The sequence below is a fragment of the Ranitomeya imitator genome, chromosome 1, assembly GCF_032444005.1.
Source record: "Ranitomeya imitator isolate aRanImi1 chromosome 1, aRanImi1.pri, whole genome shotgun sequence".
NCBI lineage: Eukaryota > Metazoa > Chordata > Amphibia > Anura > Dendrobatidae > Ranitomeya > Ranitomeya imitator.
Window position 1 is genome coordinate 647,682,308 of NC_091282.1, and position 21,989 is coordinate 647,704,296.

A 21,989-nucleotide genomic window follows, 5' to 3' on the forward strand; every position below is an offset into this window, starting at 1 on the left:
TGGTGTCTGCCGCTCCTTGCTGTTCTCTTCCAGTGAACAAAGCTGTGCCGCCTGTTTACTACTGTTGCCAATTTTGAACTGCATTTAGACTACTTACTGATTTGGGCCTACTCTCTGTGTCAGCCGCTCATTCCAGTTGTCCTCCACTGAACAAAGCAATGCCCCCTGGTTAGTCCTGTTACCAATTTTGAACTGCATTTAGCCCACTTTATTCTTTGGGCCCATATCTGTTTCCCCCTCATCCTGCCAATTGCCCAGCCAGTGATAGATGAGTCTAAATGTATGTTTTTGCCATTAAAATGGGCACTGTACATGTTTTCCTGGCCTCCACTCACTATGCTCCCCCATTAACTTGCATTGGGTTTCGTGTTTCGGTCGATCCCCGACTTTTCGCGATAATCGGCCGATTCCAATCGACTCGACTTTTGAGATAGTCGGGTTTCGCGAAACCCGACTCGACTCTAAAAAAGTCAAGGTCGCTCAACCCTAAATCCCAGGTTATTTGACATATAATAGAATGGGCCATGTCTTTCCATACAGGAATTCCGCTAGCAATGCAATGTTCACTGGAACAGATTTCCCCAAAATTGCATTATATACTCTTCCAAAATTCTTGTGCTGAATTCCCTCACACCAGGCTGTTCATCTCATTCATTAGGACCTATGAATATTGCTGAAAATTGCCAGTTTTTATGTGTCCAGAGGACATCTGCTGGAGACAGTGTGTAACCTGGAGGTAGAGTCAGTGCGGACCCCCAGGCTGCTCTAAAAGGGTCTAACGCTGCTGAGAGATAGCAAAAATCACATTCCCATGCTTGGCTCCCTCACACCCAGAAGACATTGCCAAATTGCTAATTAAGCCAGGCAGAAGTAAGTATTTGTGGTAGAACAGCTGGAGGCCACGGAGAGCTGGAGTAAGAGAGTACTGGCAACTCGGATTCAGAAGGAAAAACATAGAAAGTGCAAAGACCCTGCCACAGTCTACGGAAGGAAATGGCAGCACTGCAAGGGGCACAGTCACACTGAACACCAAACCGAATATTTAGGACTCTGCATATAGAAAAAAACCTCCTGAAACATTTCAATCATCTACATTTCAGGACAAAATGAACATGAATCATTGCATTATCATTAAATGGCGGGATCATGGCGGCATGTAATGAAAGGGACAGTTCTGTTAGAGCATTAGAAATAGGAACAGTGTGCATTATACACAATGTTATGTATTCATCTTCTAGGTCTCTTTCAGTAACATCTAAAATATTTTGTATCTACAGCTAATATCTACAATGACACCGTATGTCCAGCTAATACCTACAATGACGCCGTCTGTACAGCTAAAACCTACAATGACGCCGTATGTACAGATATTATCTACAGTGACGCCGTATGTCCAGCTATTACCTACAATGACGCCGTCTGTACAGCTAAAACCTACAATGACGCCGTATGTACAGATATTATCTACAATGACGCCGTATGTACAGCTAATACCTACAATGAAGCTGTATGTACAGCTATTATCTATAATGACGCCGTATGTACAGCTATTATCTACAATGACATCGTATGTACAGCTAATATCTACAATGACGCCGTCTGTACAGCCGATACCTACAATGACACCGGATGTACAGCTATTACTTACAATGACACCGTATGTACAGCTATTATCTACAATGAGGCCGTATGTACAGCTAATACCTACAATGACGCCGTCTGTACAGCTGATATCTACAATGACGCCGTCTGTACAGCTAATACCTACAATGATGCCGTATGTACAGCTAATATCTACAATGATGCCGTATGTACAGCTAATACCTACAATGACTCCGGATGTACAGCTAATATCTACAATGACGCCGTCTGTACAGCCGATACCTACAATGACGCCGTATGTACAGGTAATATCTACAATGATGCCGTATGTACAGCTAATATCTACAATGACGCCGTATGTACAGCTAATATCTACAATGACACTGTATGTACAGCTAATATCTACAATGACACCGTCTGTACAGCCGATACCTACAATGACACCAGATGTACAGCTATTATCTACAATGACACTGTATGTACAGCTATTATCTACAATGATGCCGTATGTACAGCTAATACCTACAATGACGCCGTCTGTACAGCTAATATCTACAATGACGCCGTCTGTACAGCCGATACCTACAATGACGCCGTATGTACAGCTAAAATCTACAATGACGCCGTATGTACAGCTAATATCTACAATGAGGCCGTAGGTACAGCTATTATCTACAATGACCCCCTATCTACAGCTAATACCTACAATGACCCCAGATGTACAGCTAATATCTACAATGACGCCGTATGTACAACTAATATCTACAATGACACCGTAAGTACAGCTATTATCTACAATGACGCCGTATGTACAGCTAATACCTACAATGACGCCGTCTGTACAGCAAATATCTACAATGACGCCGTCTGTACAGCCGATACCTACAATGACGCAGTATGTACAGCTAATATCTACAATGACACCGTATGTACAGCTAATATCTACAATGAGGCCGTATGTACAGCTAATATCTACAATGACCCCGTATCTACAGCTAATATCTACAATGACGCCGTATGTACAGCTAATACCTACAATGACCCCGGATGTATAGCTAATATCTACAATGACACCGTATATACAGCTGTCACGATATGGTATGAAATATCATAAGTAGTTCTCTAGCCTGTGTGGGCTAAGCCCCCCTTCTTGGAGAACAGTTTGTAGCTGCAAATTCCTGGCTTTCCTTCTCTGAGAGTATGGGGGAAGAGAGGTTTTATTGCCGAACGGAATTTACGACTAGCATTTCCTGTGTAAGCTCTTGTCCAGCTAGAACAGGAAAAATGGCTCCAAAAATTCATGAAAGATTCTTTGTTTAGTTTTTGTTAGATATTAGGCAAACGATTTAAGCTAGAAATACGAAAATATATATTCGTAGTCCCACTCGGTGTAGCTACACATCTCATGACACTCGGGTTTCTAACTCCATCTGGTAAAGAAGTAGGGTTTTCTCTGTAAATATGTATCCCAGATAGGACATATTTGATCTCATTAGAATGCTCACGTTAATCCGAGATGAAGTATGGGTTTGGTATGACTCTGTCATGTTTTGTAGTGAAGTTATAGAAATTAGAGAGAATAGTTTAAAGTTTAGGCAGAATGTAGAGAGAGGAGGGTCTGGATAAGCCAGCCTTTCTGTGATGTCACAGCCTTAATGTTTTAAGTGTCTGGCAGGCTCTGAGGAGTGACTTTTTGCTGATTTCTCCCTCTGGACTGCTTTGTCCTATTGTCCTGGAAGAGCTGGTACATCCCATGGACTGGGATGTATGGAAACTGCACTAGCCTGGATGCCTGCAATGCTTTTAATATGTGAGTGTTATCTTTTCTCATTTATTCCCTTTATGTTATAATTACCCTTGTACATATTTTCAATTGTCTCATGTATAACATCTTTATAAACTATTTTTGATAACGCACTGCCTAATTAATTTTAATGGGATATACTATTATATATTAGTTCTTCTCCATGCTCTAAAAGCCGTACCCTGTCTCTTGAAGAGAATTACGCTACTGTTGTGTTGGGTTAGCTTCGGACCCGTTTAATCGAAGCTGGTGGCAGCGAAAGTGTGCTGACGGTTGGATTATGCTGAAGCAACTGCGGGTTTGATAATTATTGTTCCTGCCTGTGTGGGAGTAGTTATCGCGTCGCTGCAGCGTGCCCAATAGCCAGTACATAGCAGGCAGCCTTTCTGGCGACTAATTACCCAGGGTGCAGTACCTAATCTGACCTGAGAGTAAGGGGGCGCCAGAGAGCTGCAAGTGTTAAGTGGAACTGTAAGCGGGATATACATAAATCCCTGCAGTTCGTGGTATATAGAAAAGCAGTGGGATACCTAGAATAAGCCCCTGCTGTAAACTAAGAGGTCAATAGCCTTGTGTGTGGTTTTTCATCACATTGTTAGCAGTGGAGGGATAACTAAGATAAGCCCCCCTGCACACGTGATAGCCGTCTGTTGGCCTAAAGTCACCCTGATCCGTGACGTAGGGGTGACGGTCACGGTGTGAATCCTGACCCAGTGGTGACAGCGGTCAGGGGAATCGTGACAATTGGTGGCAAGGCGGTGGGATATCTTAGAGCATTAGTGATTTGGTTTGAGTAATCATTCCTCTCACTAAAAACTTGCAGAAAGTTCTTGCGAGGACTCTGCGCAAATAAGTTTGGAGAACGAACTCAGTGCTTTTTAGTTGTGAGACAATTGTGTACTGGTAATTATCCCCTCCCTTTCTCTTCGTTTTTCTATCCTATCTTTTATTTGGCAACCATGGTTGTGCTGGGAGAAACCTTTTATGAGCAGCAGACCAGAGACACCCTTGTTGCCTTATGCAAGTCACAGCACATTGACTCTGCAAGCAAAAACAAAGCCCAACTGGTCGCAGATCTGGTGCAATGGGAAGCCGCTCGAGACCAAACTCAGAGCTCAGAGGCCGCAGAAGCCAGCACAAGCGAACATGGTGCTGCAGCAGAGGTCCAACCACTGAATGCTGGCCCTGTTAGCGATCCGGGCGAATTGGACCCCCACCTGCAGGCGGCCTTGAAAGAATTCCCCACTGACGACCATGAGGGACGTCGGCAGCTGATTCAGCAATACCGGCAAGAGGCCCGAGCTGAGAGAGAGGCCCGAGCTGAGAGAGAGGCCCAGCGAGCCGAGCGGCAAGCGGAGCGGGAGTACCAGCTGCAGTTAGCCCAACTGCAAATGCAGGGGTCGTCCCAGCCCAGCCGTGAGCCCAGCAGCGCTCAGATACCTAAGCCCCGGCCCGATCACTTCCCTGTTATGGAGAAGGACGGAGACTTGGACACTTTTCTGCGGGCCTTTGAGAAAGCCTGCAGACAGTACCGGCTGCCTACAGATGAATGGGCCCGATACCTGACACCAGGGCTGAGAGGCAAAGCTCTGGAGGCGTTTGCTGCCCTCCCTCAAGAACAAGATGGTGACTATGAGGCCATCAAAAAGGCTCTGATAGCCAAGTACCAGCTTACACCCGAGGTGTACCGTAGAAAGTTCCGGACCCTCCAACGTGGCCCACACGACAGTTACAGTGATGTGGTGCATGGACTGGGGACCCACTTTGACCAGTGGACCCAAGGACTGTCAGTGACCACCTTTGCGCAGCTGCGAGACCTGATGATCAAAGACCAGTTCTTTCATCTTTGCCCAGCTGAGGTGCGACAGTTCGTGATGGACAGAGAACCCAAAGACGTGACGAAAGCAGCGCAGATTGCCGATGCCTATGAGGCCAACCGTAGATCGGAAGTGCGGAAGCCAGTCACCACCAGCTGGAGAGGGGGTAAGCCTGCAACCAACGCCAGTACCCCTGCCAGCCAGCACACCCGAGGTCCTGGCCCTGTGGCCAACAGCACCAGACCTACCACCGAACCTCGCACGTGTCACACCTGCAAGCGGCCTGGGCATATCAGTACCTTCTGTCCAGACAGGCCGAAGAACCCCCCAGCCAAGGCCCCAGGGCCTAATGCAGCAGTTCTTTTGGTGGGTGGTGTGGTTGGGAGGGTGTGTGACAACGTACAGCCCGTCACTGTGGGGGGCCATGTTGCTACAGGCCTCAAGGACACCGGGGCTGAACGAACCCTCATCCGACCCGAACTGGCGGCCCCTGAAGAAATCATTCCGGGGAAAACCCTAACTGTCACTGGGATTGGGGGCATCAGCTGTCCCTTACCGATGGCCCGGGTTTTTATTGATTGGGGTGCTGGGAGCGGGGTGAAGGAAGTGGGGCTGTCTGATAATTTGCCCACTGATGTTTTGTTGGGGACTGATTTGGGGAGGATGTATGCATACTACGTCCCTGGCACCCCTCCCCAATCTACTAATGAGGGTAAAGTTAACCCTGATGATGATGATGATGGGAAATCGCATGTGTTACCTGACCATGCTTTATCTTGTGTTGATGCATCTACTAATGATTTTTTCCCTAGGATTGAGGGTGAAAATGTTGTACCTGTGCCAGCGGAACCTGATAATGATTTTTCTGTGAAGGTTAATGTGTCCATAGGTACAGGCGTGCCCAGCCACGTCGCTCTGCGGAGTGAGACGGCTGAGGAACCCCTAACAGGGGCAAGTGTCGGTGCTACAGGAAATGGGGAGATGCATGGGAACCGTGAGGAAGGTGACGCCATGAAAGTGACCAGTGCCACCGAGGAAGGTAACTGGCCCATAAGTAGCACTGCCCCTGGAGTGTTGGGGGTGGATGGGGAGGTAGAGCCCATAGCAGCGCCGGCTGATGGGCCTGTAGAAACCCCCGGGGAGACAGCCTATGTAGCTGCTGTCACCCGCAGTCAGAGTGCCCGGAACGCAGATAACTGTCTGCCTTCCGGACCCTCCTCAGTCATCACTGTGACTGAACCAGAGGTGGACCCAGAGCAGGTCCAAGAGGGTTCCCGTGGGGAAGGGACCCTGACGTCGCTTCTGGCTTCCCCTAGCCAGGAGTTTCAGGCCGCTCTGCACACAGATGCGAGCCTAGAGAGTTTGAGACAACTCGCCGGGACGCGCTTCTCCGAGACTGATAAGGAGAAGGTGTTCTGGGAACAAGGAAGGTTGTACCGGGAGACAGTACCCGGAGAATCACAAAAGGAGTGGTTGAGGGAAAGACAGCTGGTCGTCCCGCAGCAATTCCGGGGTGAGTTGTTGCGGATTGCCCATGAGATCCCGCTAGCTGGACACTTGGGGATCAGCAAAACTAAGGCCCGGCTGTCTCAACACTTCTATTGGCCTAAGATGGGGACAGATGTGTCAAACTACTGCCGCTCCTGTGTCACCTGTCAAAGAGTGGGGAAGGCGGGGCCTGCTCTTAAGGCTCCCCTGATCCCTTTGCCAGTGATAGAGGAGCCTTTCCAGAGGATCGCGGTGGACATTGTGGGCCCGCTGGCCGTCCCCAGCAGCTCTGGAAAGCAATACATCCTTACTGTGGTAGACTATGCTACCCGGTACCCAGAGGCAGTAGCTCTGTCGTCAACTAGGGCAGATAAGGTGGCGGATGCCCTGTTGGCCATCTTTTCACGTGTAGGATTTCCCAGGGAAATGCTTACTGATCAAGGGACCCAATTTATGTCTCGCCTAATGGAGGCTCTCTGTAAGAAAATGCAGGTGAAGCACCTGGTATCGAGTGCGTACCACCCACAGACCAATGGCTTGTGTGAACGCTTCAATGGTACCCTCAAACAGATGCTACGCATGCTGGTTGAGACTCAAGGGCGCGACTGGGAGCGGTACCTCCCACACCTGCTGTTCGCTTACCGAGAGGTTCCACAGGCCTCGACGGGGTTCTCCCCCTTCGAGCTCCTGTACGGCAGGCGAGTCCGGGGACCCCTTGGGTTGGTAAGAGAATCCTGGGAAGAGGAGCCGAACCCTTCTGAAGTGTCCATAGTGGAGTATGTCATGCGCTTCCGTGACAAGATGCAGACCTTGACACAGTTGGTGCATGACAACATGACGCAGGCTCAGGCTGATCAGAAGCACTGGTACGACCAGAACGCCCGGGAGCGGACCTACCACGTGGGTCAAAAGGTGTGGGTGCTGGTCCCCGTACCAACGGATAAGCTTCAGGCAGCCTGGGAGGGCCCGTACGTCGTCCACCAACAGCTCAACCCGGTCACTTACGTGGTCACGCTTGACCACGCTCGGGGTAGGCGAAAGGCCTTTCACGTCAACATGATGAAGGCTCATCACGAACGTGAACCTTTCGTCCTACCGGTCTGCAGCTTGCCCGAAGACGGTGAGGAAGACACCCTCCTGGACTTGCTGGCCCAAGCCAAGGCCAATGGGTCCATCGAGGATGTGGAGGTAAGCGCCTCGTTAACTGAACCCCAGCGGGTGCAGTTGCAAACCACCCTGGAACCTTTCCGGGTCGTGTTCTCCAACCGACCTGGGAGGACTGAGTTAGCAGTCCACGAGGTGGACACCGGGAATCACGCCCCACTACGGCGAACACCCTATCGAATCTCTGACCAGGTGCAGCAGACTATGCGCCAAGAGATCGATGAGATGTTACAGCTGGGGGTGATTCGGCGGTCAAAGAGCGCGTGGGCATCACCTGTAGTTCTCGTGCCAAAGAAGGACCGGACCACCCGGTTCTGCGTGGACTACAGGGGGCTCAACGCCATCACAGCCTCGGATGCGCACCCAATGCCGCGCATGGAGGACCTGCTTGAGAAGTTAGCTGTCGCAGATTATCTAACAATAATGGATCTGAGTCGAGGATACTGGCAGATTCCCCTGAGCCCCGAGGCGCAGGAAAAGTCCGCCTTTATCACACCCTTTGGACTGTACGAGTCCACGGTCATGCCCTTTGGCATGAAGAATGCCCCTGCCACTTTCCAGCGGATGGTCAACCTCCTGCTTCAGGGACTGGAGACGTACGCCGTGGCGTACTTGGATGACATTGCCATTTTCAGTCCCTCCTGGAAGGAACACCTGCAGCATCTCGAGGAGGTGCTCAGGCGAATTCACCAAGCAGGACTGACTATCAAGCCGGGAAAGTGTCAGATGGGCATGAGGGAGGTTCACTACCTGGGAAACCGGGTAGGCGAAGGCACCATGGAACCAGATCATGGCAATGGTGATGGGTTGGCCCACCAGGGTGAACCTGCTGAGGTGCGCATGGAGGAGAACCATCAGGTCCTGCCTCCCTAGCGCACACCAAAAGGGGGAGGTGTCACGATATGGTATGAAATATCATAAGTAGTTCTCTAGCCTGTGTGGGCTAAGCCCCCCTTCTTGGAGAACAGTTTGTAGCTGCAAATTCCTGGCTTTCCTTCTCTGAGAGTATGGGGGAAGAGAGGTTTTATTGCCGAACGGAATTTACGACTAGCATTTCCTGTGTAAGCTCTTGTCCAGCTAGAACAGGAAAAATGGCTCCAAAAATTCATGAAAGATTCTTTGTTTAGTTTTTGTTAGATATTAGGCAAACGATTTAAGCTAGAAATACGAAAATATATATTCGTAGTCCCACTCGGTGTAGCTACACATCTCATGACACTCGGGTTTCTAACTCCATCTGGTAAAGAAGTAGGGTTTTCTCTGTAAATATGTATCCCAGATAGGACATATTTGATCTCATTAGAATGCTCACGTTAATCCGAGATGAAGTATGGGTTTGGTATGACTCTGTCATGTTTTGTAGTGAAGTTATAGAAATTAGAGAGAATAGTTTAAAGTTTAGGCAGAATGTAGAGAGAGGAGGGTCTGGATAAGCCAGCCTTTCTGTGATGTCACAGCCTTAATGTTTTAAGTGTCTGGCAGGCTCTGAGGAGTGACTTTTTGCTGATTTCTCCCTCTGGACTGCTTTGTCCTATTGTCCTGGAAGAGCTGGTACATCCCATGGACTGGGATGTATGGAAACTGCACTAGCCTGGATGCCTGCAATGCTTTTAATATGTGAGTGTTATCTTTTCTCATTTATTCCCTTTATGTTATAATTACCCTTGTACATATTTTCAATTGTCTCATGTATAACATCTTTATAAACTATTTTTGATAACGCACTGCCTAATTAATTTTAATGGGATATACTATTATATATTAGTTCTTCTCCATGCTCTAAAAGCCGTACCCTGTCTCTTGAAGAGAATTACGCTACTGTTGTGTTGGGTTAGCTTCGGACCCGTTTAATCGAAGCTGGTGGCAGCGAAAGTGTGCTGACGGTTGGATTATGCTGAAGCAACTGCGGGTTTGATAATTATTGTTCCTGCCTGTGTGGGAGTAGTTATCGCGTCGCTGCAGCGTGCCCAATAGCCAGTACATAGCAGGCAGCCTTTCTGGCGACTAATTACCCAGGGTGCAGTACCTAATCTGACCTGAGAGTAAGGGGGCGCCAGAGAGCTGCAAGTGTTAAGTGGAACTGTAAGCGGGATATACATAAATCCCTGCAGTTCGTGGTATATAGAAAAGCAGTGGGATACCTAGAATAAGCCCCTGCTGTAAACTAAGAGGTCAATAGCCTTGTGTGTGGTTTTTCATCACATTGTTAGCAGTGGAGGGATAACTAAGATAAGCCCCCCTGCACACGTGATAGCCGTCTGTTGGCCTAAAGTCACCCTGATCCGTGACGTAGGGGTGACGGTCACGGTGTGAATCCTGACCCAGTGGTGACAGCGGTCAGGGGAATCGTGACAACAGCTAATATCTACAATGACGCCGTATGTACAGCTAATACCTACAATGACCCCGGATGTATAGCTAATATCTACAATGACGCCGTATGTACAGTTAATATCTACAATGACGCCGTGTGTACAGCTATTATCTAAAATGACCCCGTATATACAGCTAATATCTACAATGACGCCGTATGTACAGCAAATATCTACAATGACGCCGTCTGTACAGCCGATACCTACAATGACACCGGATGTACAGCTATTACTTACAATGACACCGTATGTACAACTATTATCTACAATGAGGCCGTATGTACAGTTAATACCTACAATGACGCCGTCTGTACAGCTGATATCTACAATGACGCCGTCTGTACAGCTAATACCTACAATGATGCCGTATGTACAGCTAATATCTACAATGATGCCGTATGTACAGCTAATACCTACAATGACTCCGGATGTACAGCTAATATCTACAATGACGCCGTCTGTACAGCCGATACCTACAATGACGCCGTATGTACAGGTAATATCTACAATGATGCCGTATGTACAGCTAATATCTACAATGACGCCGTATGTACAGCTAATATCTACAATGACACCGTATGTACAGCTAATATCTACAATGACACCGTCTGTACAGCCGATACCTACAATGACACCGGATGTACAGCTATTATCTACAATGACACTGTATGTACAGCTATTATCTACAATGACGCCGTATGTACAGCTAATACCTACAATGACGCCGTCTGTACAGCTAATATCTACAATGACGCCGTCTGTACAGCCGATACCTACAATGACGCCGTATGTACAGCTAAAATCTACAATGACGCCGTATGTACAGCTAATATCTACAATGAGGCCGTATGTACAGCTATTATCTACAATGACCCCCTATCTACAGCTAATATCTACAATGACGCCGTATGTACAGCTAATACCTACAATGACCCCAGATGTACAGCTAATATCTACAATGACGCCGTATGTACAATTAATATCTACAATGACACCGTAAATACAGCTATTATCTACAATGACGCCGTATGTACAGCTAATACCTACAATGACGCCGTCTGTACAGCTAATATCTACAATGACGCCGTCTGTACAGCCGATACCTACAATGACGCCGTATGTACAGCTAATATCTACAATGACACCGTATGTACAGCTAATATCTACAATGAGGCCGTATGTACAGCTAATATCTACAATGACCCCGTATCTACAGCTAATATCTACAATGACGCCGTATGTACAGCTAATACCTACAATGACCCCGGATGTATAGCTAATATCTACAATGACACCGTATATACAGCTAATATCTACAATGACGCCGTATGTACAGTTAATATCTACAATGACGCCGTGTGTACAGCTATTATCTACAATGACCCCGTATGTACAGCTAATATATACAATGACGCCGTATGTACAGCTAATAGCTACAATGATGCTGTATGTACAGCTAATATCTACAATGGCGCCGTATGTACAGCAAATATCTACAAAGACGCTGTATGTACAGCTAATACCTACAATGACTCCGGATGTATAGCTAATATCTACAATGACCCCGTATCTACAGCTAATATCTACAATGACGCTGTATGTACAGCTAATACCTACAATGACGCCGTATGTACAGCTAATATCTACAATGATGCCGTATGTACAGCTAATATCTACAATGACTCTGGATGTACAGCTAATTTCTACAATGACGCCGTATGTACAGCTAATATCTACAATGACACCGGATTTACAGCTAATATCTACAATGATGCCGTATGTACAGCTAATATCTACAATGATGCCGTATGTACAGCTAATATCTACAATGACGCCGTATGTACAGCAAATATCTACAAAGACGCTGTATGTACAGCTAATACCTACAATGACTCCGGATGTATAGCTAATATCTACAATGACGCCGTATGTACAGCTAATATCTACAATGACCCCGTATGTACAGCTAATATCTACAATGACGCCGTATGTACAGCTAATATCTACAATGACACCGGATGTACAGCTAATATCTACAATGACGTTGAATGTACAGCTAATATCTACAATGAGGCCATATGTACAGCTAATATCTACAATGAAGCTGTATGTACAGCTATTATCTATAATGACGCCGTATGTACAGCAATTATCTACAATGACGTCGTATGTACAGCTAATATCTACAATGACGCCGTCTGTACAGCCGATACCTACAATGACACCGGATGTACAGCTATTACTTACAATGACACCGTATGTACAGCTATTATCTACAATGAGGCCGTATGTACAGCTAATACCTACAATGACGCCGTCTGTACAGCTAATATCTACAATGACGCCGTCTGTACAGCCGATACCTACAATGACGCCGTATGTACAGCTAATATCTACAATGATGCCGTATGTACAGCTAATATCTACAATGACGCTGTATGTACAGCTAATATCTACAATGACGCCGTATGTACAGCTAATATCTACAATAACACCGTCTGTACAGCCGATACCTACAATGACACCGGATGTACAGCTATTATCTACAATGACACTGTATGTACAGCTATTATCTACAATGACGCCGTCTGTACAGCTAATATTAACAATGAAGCCGTCTGTACAGCCGATACCTACAATGACGCCGTATGTACAGCTAATATCTACAATGACGCCGTATGTACAGCTAATATCTACAATGAGGCCGTTTGTACAGCTATAATCTACAATGACCCCCTATCTACAGCTAATATCTACAATGACGCCGTTTGTACAGCTAATACCTACAATGACCCCGGATGTATAGCTAATATCTACAATGACGCCATATGTACAGCTAATATCTACAATGACACCGTATGTACAGCTATTATCTACAATGACGCCGTATGTACAGCTAATACCTACAATGACGCCGTCTGTACAGCTAATATCTACAATGACGCCGTCTGTGCAGCCGATACCTACAATGACGCCGTATGTACAGCTAATATCTACAATGACGCCGTATGTATAGCTAATATCTACAATGAGGCCGTATGTACAGCTAATATCTACAATGACCCCGTATCTACAGCTAATATCTACAATGACGCCGTATGTACAGCTAATACCTACAATGACCCCGGATGTATAGCTAATATCTACAATGACACCGAATATACAGCTAATATCTACAATGACGCCGTATGTACAGTTAATATCTACAATGACGCCGTATGTACAGCTATTATCTACAATGACCCCGTATGTACAGCTAATATCTACAATGACGCCGTATGTACAGCTAATATCTACAATGACGCCGTATGTACAGCTAATACCTACAATGACCCCGGATGTATAGCTAATATCTACAATGACACCGTATATACAGCTAATATCTACAATGACGCCGTATGTACAGTTAATATCTACAATGACGCCGTATGTACAGCTATTATCTACAATGACCCCGTATGTATAGCTAATATCTACAATGACGCCGTATGTACAGCTAATATCTACAATGACGCCGTATGTACAGCTAATATCTACAATGACGCCGTCTGTACAGCCGATACCTACAATGACGCCGTATGTACAGCTAATATCTACAATGACGCCGTATGTACAACTATTATCTACAATGAACCCGTATGTACAGCTAATATCTACAATGACACTGTATGTACAGCTAATACCTACAATTACTCCGAATGTACAGCTAATATCTGCAATGACGCCGTATGTACAGCTAATACCTACAATGATGCTGTATGTACAGCTAATATCTACAATGACGCCGTATGTACAGCTAATATCTACAATGATGCCATATGTACAGCTAATACTTACAATGACGCCGTATGTACAGCTAATATCTACAATGACCCCGTATCTACAGCCAATATCTACAATGATGCTGTATGTACAGCTAATACCTACAATGACGCCGTATGTACAGCTACTATCTACAATGACGCCGTATGTACAGCTAATACCTACAATGACCCCGGATGTATAGGTAATATCTACAATGGCACCGTATATACAGCTAATATCTACAATGACGCCGTATGTACAGTTAATATCTACAATGACGCCGTATGTACAGCTATTATCTACAATGACCCCATATGTACAGCTAATATCTACAATGACGCCGTATGGACAGCTAATATCTACAATGACGCCGTATGTACAGCTAATATCTACAATGACGCCGTCTGTACAGCCGATACCTACAATGACGCCGTATGTACAGCTAATATCTACAATGACGCCGTATGTACAGCTATTATCTGCAATGACCCCGTATGTACAGCTAATATCTACAATGACACTGTATGTACAGCTAATACCTACAATTACTCCGAATGTACAGCTAATATCTGCAATGAAGCCGTATGTACAGCTAATATCTACAATGACGCCGTATGTACAGCTAATATCTACAATGACGCCGTATGTACAGCTAATATCTACAATGACGCCGTATGTACAGCTAACATCTACAATGACCCCGTATCTACAGCTAATATCTACAATGACGCTGTATGTACAGCTAATACCTACAATGACGCCGTATGTACAGCTAATATCTAGAATGACGCCGTATGTACAGCTAATATCTACAATGACGCCGTATGTACAGCTGTTATCTACATTGACCCCGTATCTACAGCTAATATCTACAATGACGCTGTATGTACAGCTAATACCTGCAATGATGCCGTATGTACAGCTAATATCTACAATGATGCCGTATGCACAGCTAATATCTACAATGACGCCGTATGTACAGCTATTATCTACAATGACCTCGTATCTACAGCTAATACCTACAATGACTCCTGATGTACAGCTAATATCTACAATGATGCCGTATATACAGCTAATATCTACAATGACCCCGTATATACAGCTAATATCTACAATGACGCCGTATGTACAGCTAATATCTACAATGACACCGGATGTACAGCTAATATCTACAGTGATGCCGTATGTACAGCTAATATCTACAATGACGTCGTATGTACAGCTAATATCTACAATGACGCCGTATGTACAGCTAATATCTACAATGACGCTGAATGTACAGCTAATACCTACAATGACTCCGGATGTATAGCTAATATCTACAATGACGCCGTATGTACAGCTAATATCTACAATGACCCCGTATGTACAGCTAATATCTACAATGATGCCGTATGTACAGTTAATATCTACAATGACGCCGTATGTACAGCTAATATCTACAATGACGCCGTATGTACAGCTAATACCTACAATGACACCGTATGTACAGCTAATATCTACAATGACCCCGGATGTACAGCTAATATCTACAATGACACCGGATGTACAGCTAATATCTACAATGATGCCGTATGTACAGCTATTATCTACAATGACGTCATATGTACAGCTAATATCTACAATGACGCCGTCTGTACAGCCGATACCTACAATGACACCGGATGTACAGCTATTATTTACAATGACACCGTTTGTACAGCTAATATCTAAAATGACGCTGTATGTACAGTTAATACCTACAATGACGCCGTATGTACAGCTAATATCTACAATGATGCCGTATGTACAGCTAATATCTACAATGACGCCGTATGTACAGCTAATACCTACAATGATGCTGTATGTACAGCCAATATCTACAATGACGCCGTATGTACAGCCGATACCTACAATGACACCGGATGTACAGCTATTATTTACAATGACACCGTTTGTACAGCTATTATCTACAATGACCCCGTATCTACAGCTAATATCTACAATGACGCTGTATGTACAGTTAATACCTACAATGACGCCGTATGTACAGCTAATATCTACAATGATGCCGTATGTACAGCTAATATCTACAATGACGCCGTATGTACAGCTAATACCTACAATGATGCTGTATGTACAGCCAATATCTACAAAGACGCTGTATGTTTAGCTAATACCTACAATGACTCCGGATGTACAGCTAATATCTACAATGACGCCGTATGTACAGCTAATATCTACAATGACCCGTATGTACAGCTAATATCTACAATGACGCCGTATGTACAGCTAATATCTACAATGACACCGGATGTACAGCTAATATCTACAATGATGCCGTATGTACAGCTAATATCTACAATGACGCCGTATGTACAGCTAATATCTACAATGACGCCGTATGTACAGCTAATATCTACAATGACGCTGAATGTACAGCTAATACCTACAATGACTCCGTATGTATAGCTAATATCTACAATGACCCCGTATGTACAGCTAATATCTACAATGACACCGGATGTACAGCTAATATGTACAATGATGCCGTATGTACAGCTAATATCTACAATGACGCCGTATGTACAGCTAATATCTACAATGACGCCGTATGTACAGCTAATACCTACAATGACACCGTATGTACAGCTAATATTTACAATGACCCCAGATGTACAGCTAATATCTACAATGACACCGGATGTACAGCTATTATTTACAATGACACCGTATGCACAGCTATTATCTACAATGAGGCCGTATGTACAGCTAATACCTACAATGACGCCGTCTGTACAGATAATATCTACAATGATGCCATCTGTACAGCCGATACCTACAATGACGCCGTATGTACAGCTAATATCTACAATGACGCCGTATGTACAGCTAATATCTACAATGACGCCGTATGTACAGCTAATATGTACAATGACACCGTCTGTACAGCCGATACCTACAATGACACCGGATGTACAGCTATTATCTACAATGACACTGTATGTACAGCTATTATCTACAATGACGCCGTATGTACAGCTAATACCTACAATGTCGCCGTCTGTACAGCTAATATCTTCAATGATGCCGTCTGTACAGCCGATACCTACAATGACGCTGTACATACAGCTAATATCTACAATGACGCCGTATGTACAGCTAATATCTACAATGAGGCCGTATGTACAGCTATTATCTACAATGACCCCCTATCTACAGCTAATATCTACAATGACGCCGTATGTACAGCTAATACCTACAATGACCCCAGATGTATAGCTAATATTTACAATGACGCCGTATGTACTGCTAATATCTACAATGACACCGTATGTACAGCTATTATCTACAATGACGCCGTATGTACAGCTAATATCTACAATGACGCCATCTGTACAGCCGATACCTACAATGACGCCGTATGTACAGCTAATATCTACAATGACGCTGTATGTACAGCTAATATCTACAATGAGGCCGTATGCACAGCTATTATCTACAATGACCCAGTATCTACAGCTAATATCTACAATGATGCCGTATGTACAGCTAATACCTACAATGACCCCGGATGTATAGCTAATATCTACAATGACACCGTATATACAGCTAATATCTACAATGACGCCGTATGTACAGTTAATATCTACAATGACGCCGTATGTACAGCTAATATCTACAATGACCCCGTATGTACAGCTAATATCTACAATGACGCCGTATGTACAGCTAATATCTACAATGATGCCGTATGTACAGCTAATATCTACAATAACGCCGTATGTACAGCTAATATCTACAGTGACCCCGTATCTACAGCTAATATCTACAATGACGCTGTATGTACAACTAATACCTACAATGACGCCGTATGTACAGCTAATATCTACAATGACGCCGTATGTACAGCTAATATCTACAATGACGCCATATGTAAAGCTAATACCTACAATGACCCCGGATGTATAGCTAATATCTACAATGACACCGTATATACAGCTAATATCTACAATGACGCCGTATGTACAGTTAATATCTACAATAACGCCGTATGTACAGCTATTATCTACAATGACCCCGTATGTACAGCCAATATCTACAATGACGCCGTATGTACAGCTAATATCTACAATGACGCCGTATGTACAGCTAATATCTACAATGACGCCGTCTGTACAGCCGATACCTACAATGACGCCGTATGTACAGTTAATATCTACAATGACGCCGTATGTACAGCTATTATCTACAATGACGCCGTATGTACAGCTAATATCTACAATGACACTGTATGTACAGCTAATACCTACAATTACTCTGAATGTACAGCTAATATCTGCAATGACGCCGTATGTACAGCTAATACCTACAATGATGCCGTATGTACAGCTAATATCTACAATGATGCCGTATGTACAGCTAATATCTACAATGATGCCGTATGTACAGCTAATATCTACAATGACGCTGTATGTACAGCTAATATCTACAATAACGCCGTATGTACAGCTAATATCTACAGTGACCCCGTATCTACAGCTAATATCTACAATGACGCTGTATGTACAGCTAATACCTACAATGATGCCATATGTACAGCTAATATCTACAATGACACCGTATGTACAGCTAATATCTACAATGACGCCATATGTACAGCTAATACCTACAATGACCCTAGATGTAGAGCTAATATCTGCAATGACACCGTATATACAGCTAATATCTACAATGACGCCGTATGTACAGTTAATATCTACAATGACGCCGTATGTACAGTTAATATCTACAATGACGCCGTATGTACAGCTATTATCTACAATGACCCCGTATGTACAGCTAATATCTACAATGACGCCGTATGTACAGCTAATATCTACAATGACGCCGTATGTACAGCTAATATCTACAATGACGCCGTCTGTACAGCCGATACATACAATGACGCCGTATGTACAGCTAATATCTACAATGACGCCGTATGTACAGCTATTATCTACAATGACCCCGTATGTACAGCTAATATCTACAATGACGCTGTATGTACAGCTAATACCTACAATTACTCCGAATGTACAGCTAATATCTGCAATGACGCCGTATGTACAGCTAATACCTACAATGATGCCGTATGTACAGCTAATATCTACAATGATGCCGTATGTACAGCTAATATCTACAATGACGCCGTATGTACAGCTAATATCTACAATGACGCCGTATGTACAGCTAATATCTACAATGACCCCGTATCTACAGCTAATATCTACAATGACGCTGTATGTACAGCTAATACCTACAATGACGCCGTATGTACAGCTAATATCTACAATGACGCCGTATGTACAGGTAATATCTACAATGACGCCGTATGTACAGCTATTATCTACAATGACCCCGTATCTACAGCTGATATCTACAATGACGCTGTATGTACAGCTAATACCTACAATGACGCCGTATGTACAGCTAATATCTACAATGATGCCGAAAGCACAGCTAATATCTACAATGACGCCGTATGTACAGCTAATACCTACAATGATGCTGTATGTACAGCTAATATCTACAATGACGCCTTATGTACAGCAAATATCTACAAAGACGCTGTATGTACAGCTAATACCTACAATGACTCCGGATGTACAGCTAATATCTACAATGACGCCGTATGTACAGCTAATATCTACAATGACCCCGTATGTACAGCTAATATCTACAATGACGCCGAATGTACAGCTAATATCTACAATGACACCGGATGTACAGCTAATATCTACAATGATGCCGTATGTACAGCTAATATCTACAATGACGCCGTATGTACAGCTAATATCTACAATGACGCCGTATGTACAGCTAATATCTACAATGACGCTGAATGTACAGCTAATACCTACAATGACTCCGGATGTATAGCTAATATCTACAATGACGCCGTATGTACAGCTAATATCTACAATGACCCCGTATGTACAGCTAATATCTACAATGATGCCGTATGTACAGCTAATATCTACAATGACGCCGTATGTACAGCTAATATCTACAATGACGCCGTGTGTACAGCTAATACCTACAATGACACCGTATGTACAGCTAATATCTACAATGACCCCGGATGTACAGCTAATATCTACAATGACACCGGATGTACAGCTAATATCTACAATGATGCCGTATGTACAGCTATTATCTACAATGACGTCGTATGTACAGCTAATATCTACAATGACGCGATCTGTACAGCTGACACCTACAATGACACCGGATGTACAGCTATTATTTACAATGAAACCGTATGTACAGCTATTATCTACAATGACCCCGTATCTACAGCTAATATCTACAATGACGCTGTATGTACAGCTAATACCTACAATGACGCCGTATGTACAGCTAATATCTACAATGATGCTGTATGTACAGCTAATATCTACAATGACGCCGTATGTACAGCTAATACCTACAATGATGCTGTATGTACAGCTAATATCTACAATGACGCCGTATGTACAGCAAATATCTACAAAGATGCTGTATGTACAGCTAATACCTACAATGACTCCGGATGTACAGCTAATATCTACAAGACTGTGGAGACCTGGGTGTCGTAACCAGTGCCTTCCCCCCTCCCATCAATCCCGTAATGAAACACACACAGTCCTAGGTGGGTTGAACAGGTCGGTCACAGTTTATTAATTAAATAAGCAGAGAAAGGGCAATTACATATCGTAACGAGCGGCTCGCGCCGAGCTCTTGTCCGTGATCGACAGGGGAATTGGCCTAACGAGCGGTTACGACCTTTGCCCTCCTCCGCTTTTTCCGCCACGGAGGATCCCGTGTATTAACTACGCGGGACTCCGACCCCCACCCTTGATGCTAAGGCCTGTTCAACCCCATCCTGTAAACCAGACAGAAAAATATCGATGCCAATATCCGTTAGGTGAACTCCGTCCGGTCTTAATTGTGGCGTGTTATCCCCTTGTAGCGGGCGGTGACGAATCACGATACCGCCTCTTCCTCTCACATATTTTCCAATCCGCGCGTTGAATTTCCTTCTTGTCCGCTCTATGGCTTTTTTATCTCTTACTCCTCGCCAGACGGCTCGTGGTGTTATATCCGACCACACCAGTATCATGTTCCTGAATAGACAGCTGAACCGATCCATATCAGTTGTCACCCATTTGTACAATTCGGCCACCTTTTGTTTGCCCAGGTCATTGCCACTCGCGTGTACCACCATTATCACCGGGTGTTCCGCCAACCTTGCTATGCCAACCATCTCTTTAAACACCTGTTTCCACTGGAGGCCTCTGATACCCCTCCAGTTAACTTTTATGCCCGGGAGGTAAAGATTTGTTCCTCCTGGCCGCAGTTTGGCCCTCTTTTCGGCCCAGTAAACGTAGGAATCTCCTACCACCCAAACTTCCACCCCTGTAAGAGACAACACATGTTAATTAAGCAAGTCAGGTCTTATGTATCTGGCGAAGCATGCGGACTTCCAACGACCCATTCTCTGCACCTCGGCCTCTGACACTCCTGCCCTAGCCGCTTCTGTGGCCGCCCCTATCCTGAACGAATGTGTTCCGTACTCTTTCGGATTCGCCCCGGTTTTTTCCAAGCATAGCTTGAACATTGCCTGGAATTGGTACTTGGTCAGAGGGGACCCGTCTGTATGAGTGAAGAAAAATCTACCAGCGTGTCTTATCACGGCGTATCTTCTAACCATTTTTAGCGGGCAAGCTGGGCCCTCTGTGGAGTTAACCAGGACCCATGTACCCCTACCGGTGGGATCGCATTTGGATTTTCTAACCCTGATGCGCAGGGCGTCGCTGCATATTACCATGTCCTCATTAATTAGGCCTCCTTCCGACGCGTTTTTTGCCCGCGGTAGCAATTCACTGATACGCAGTGCTCCGAAAAAGACGGTCGCAAAAGCTGCCGATAAGAGGG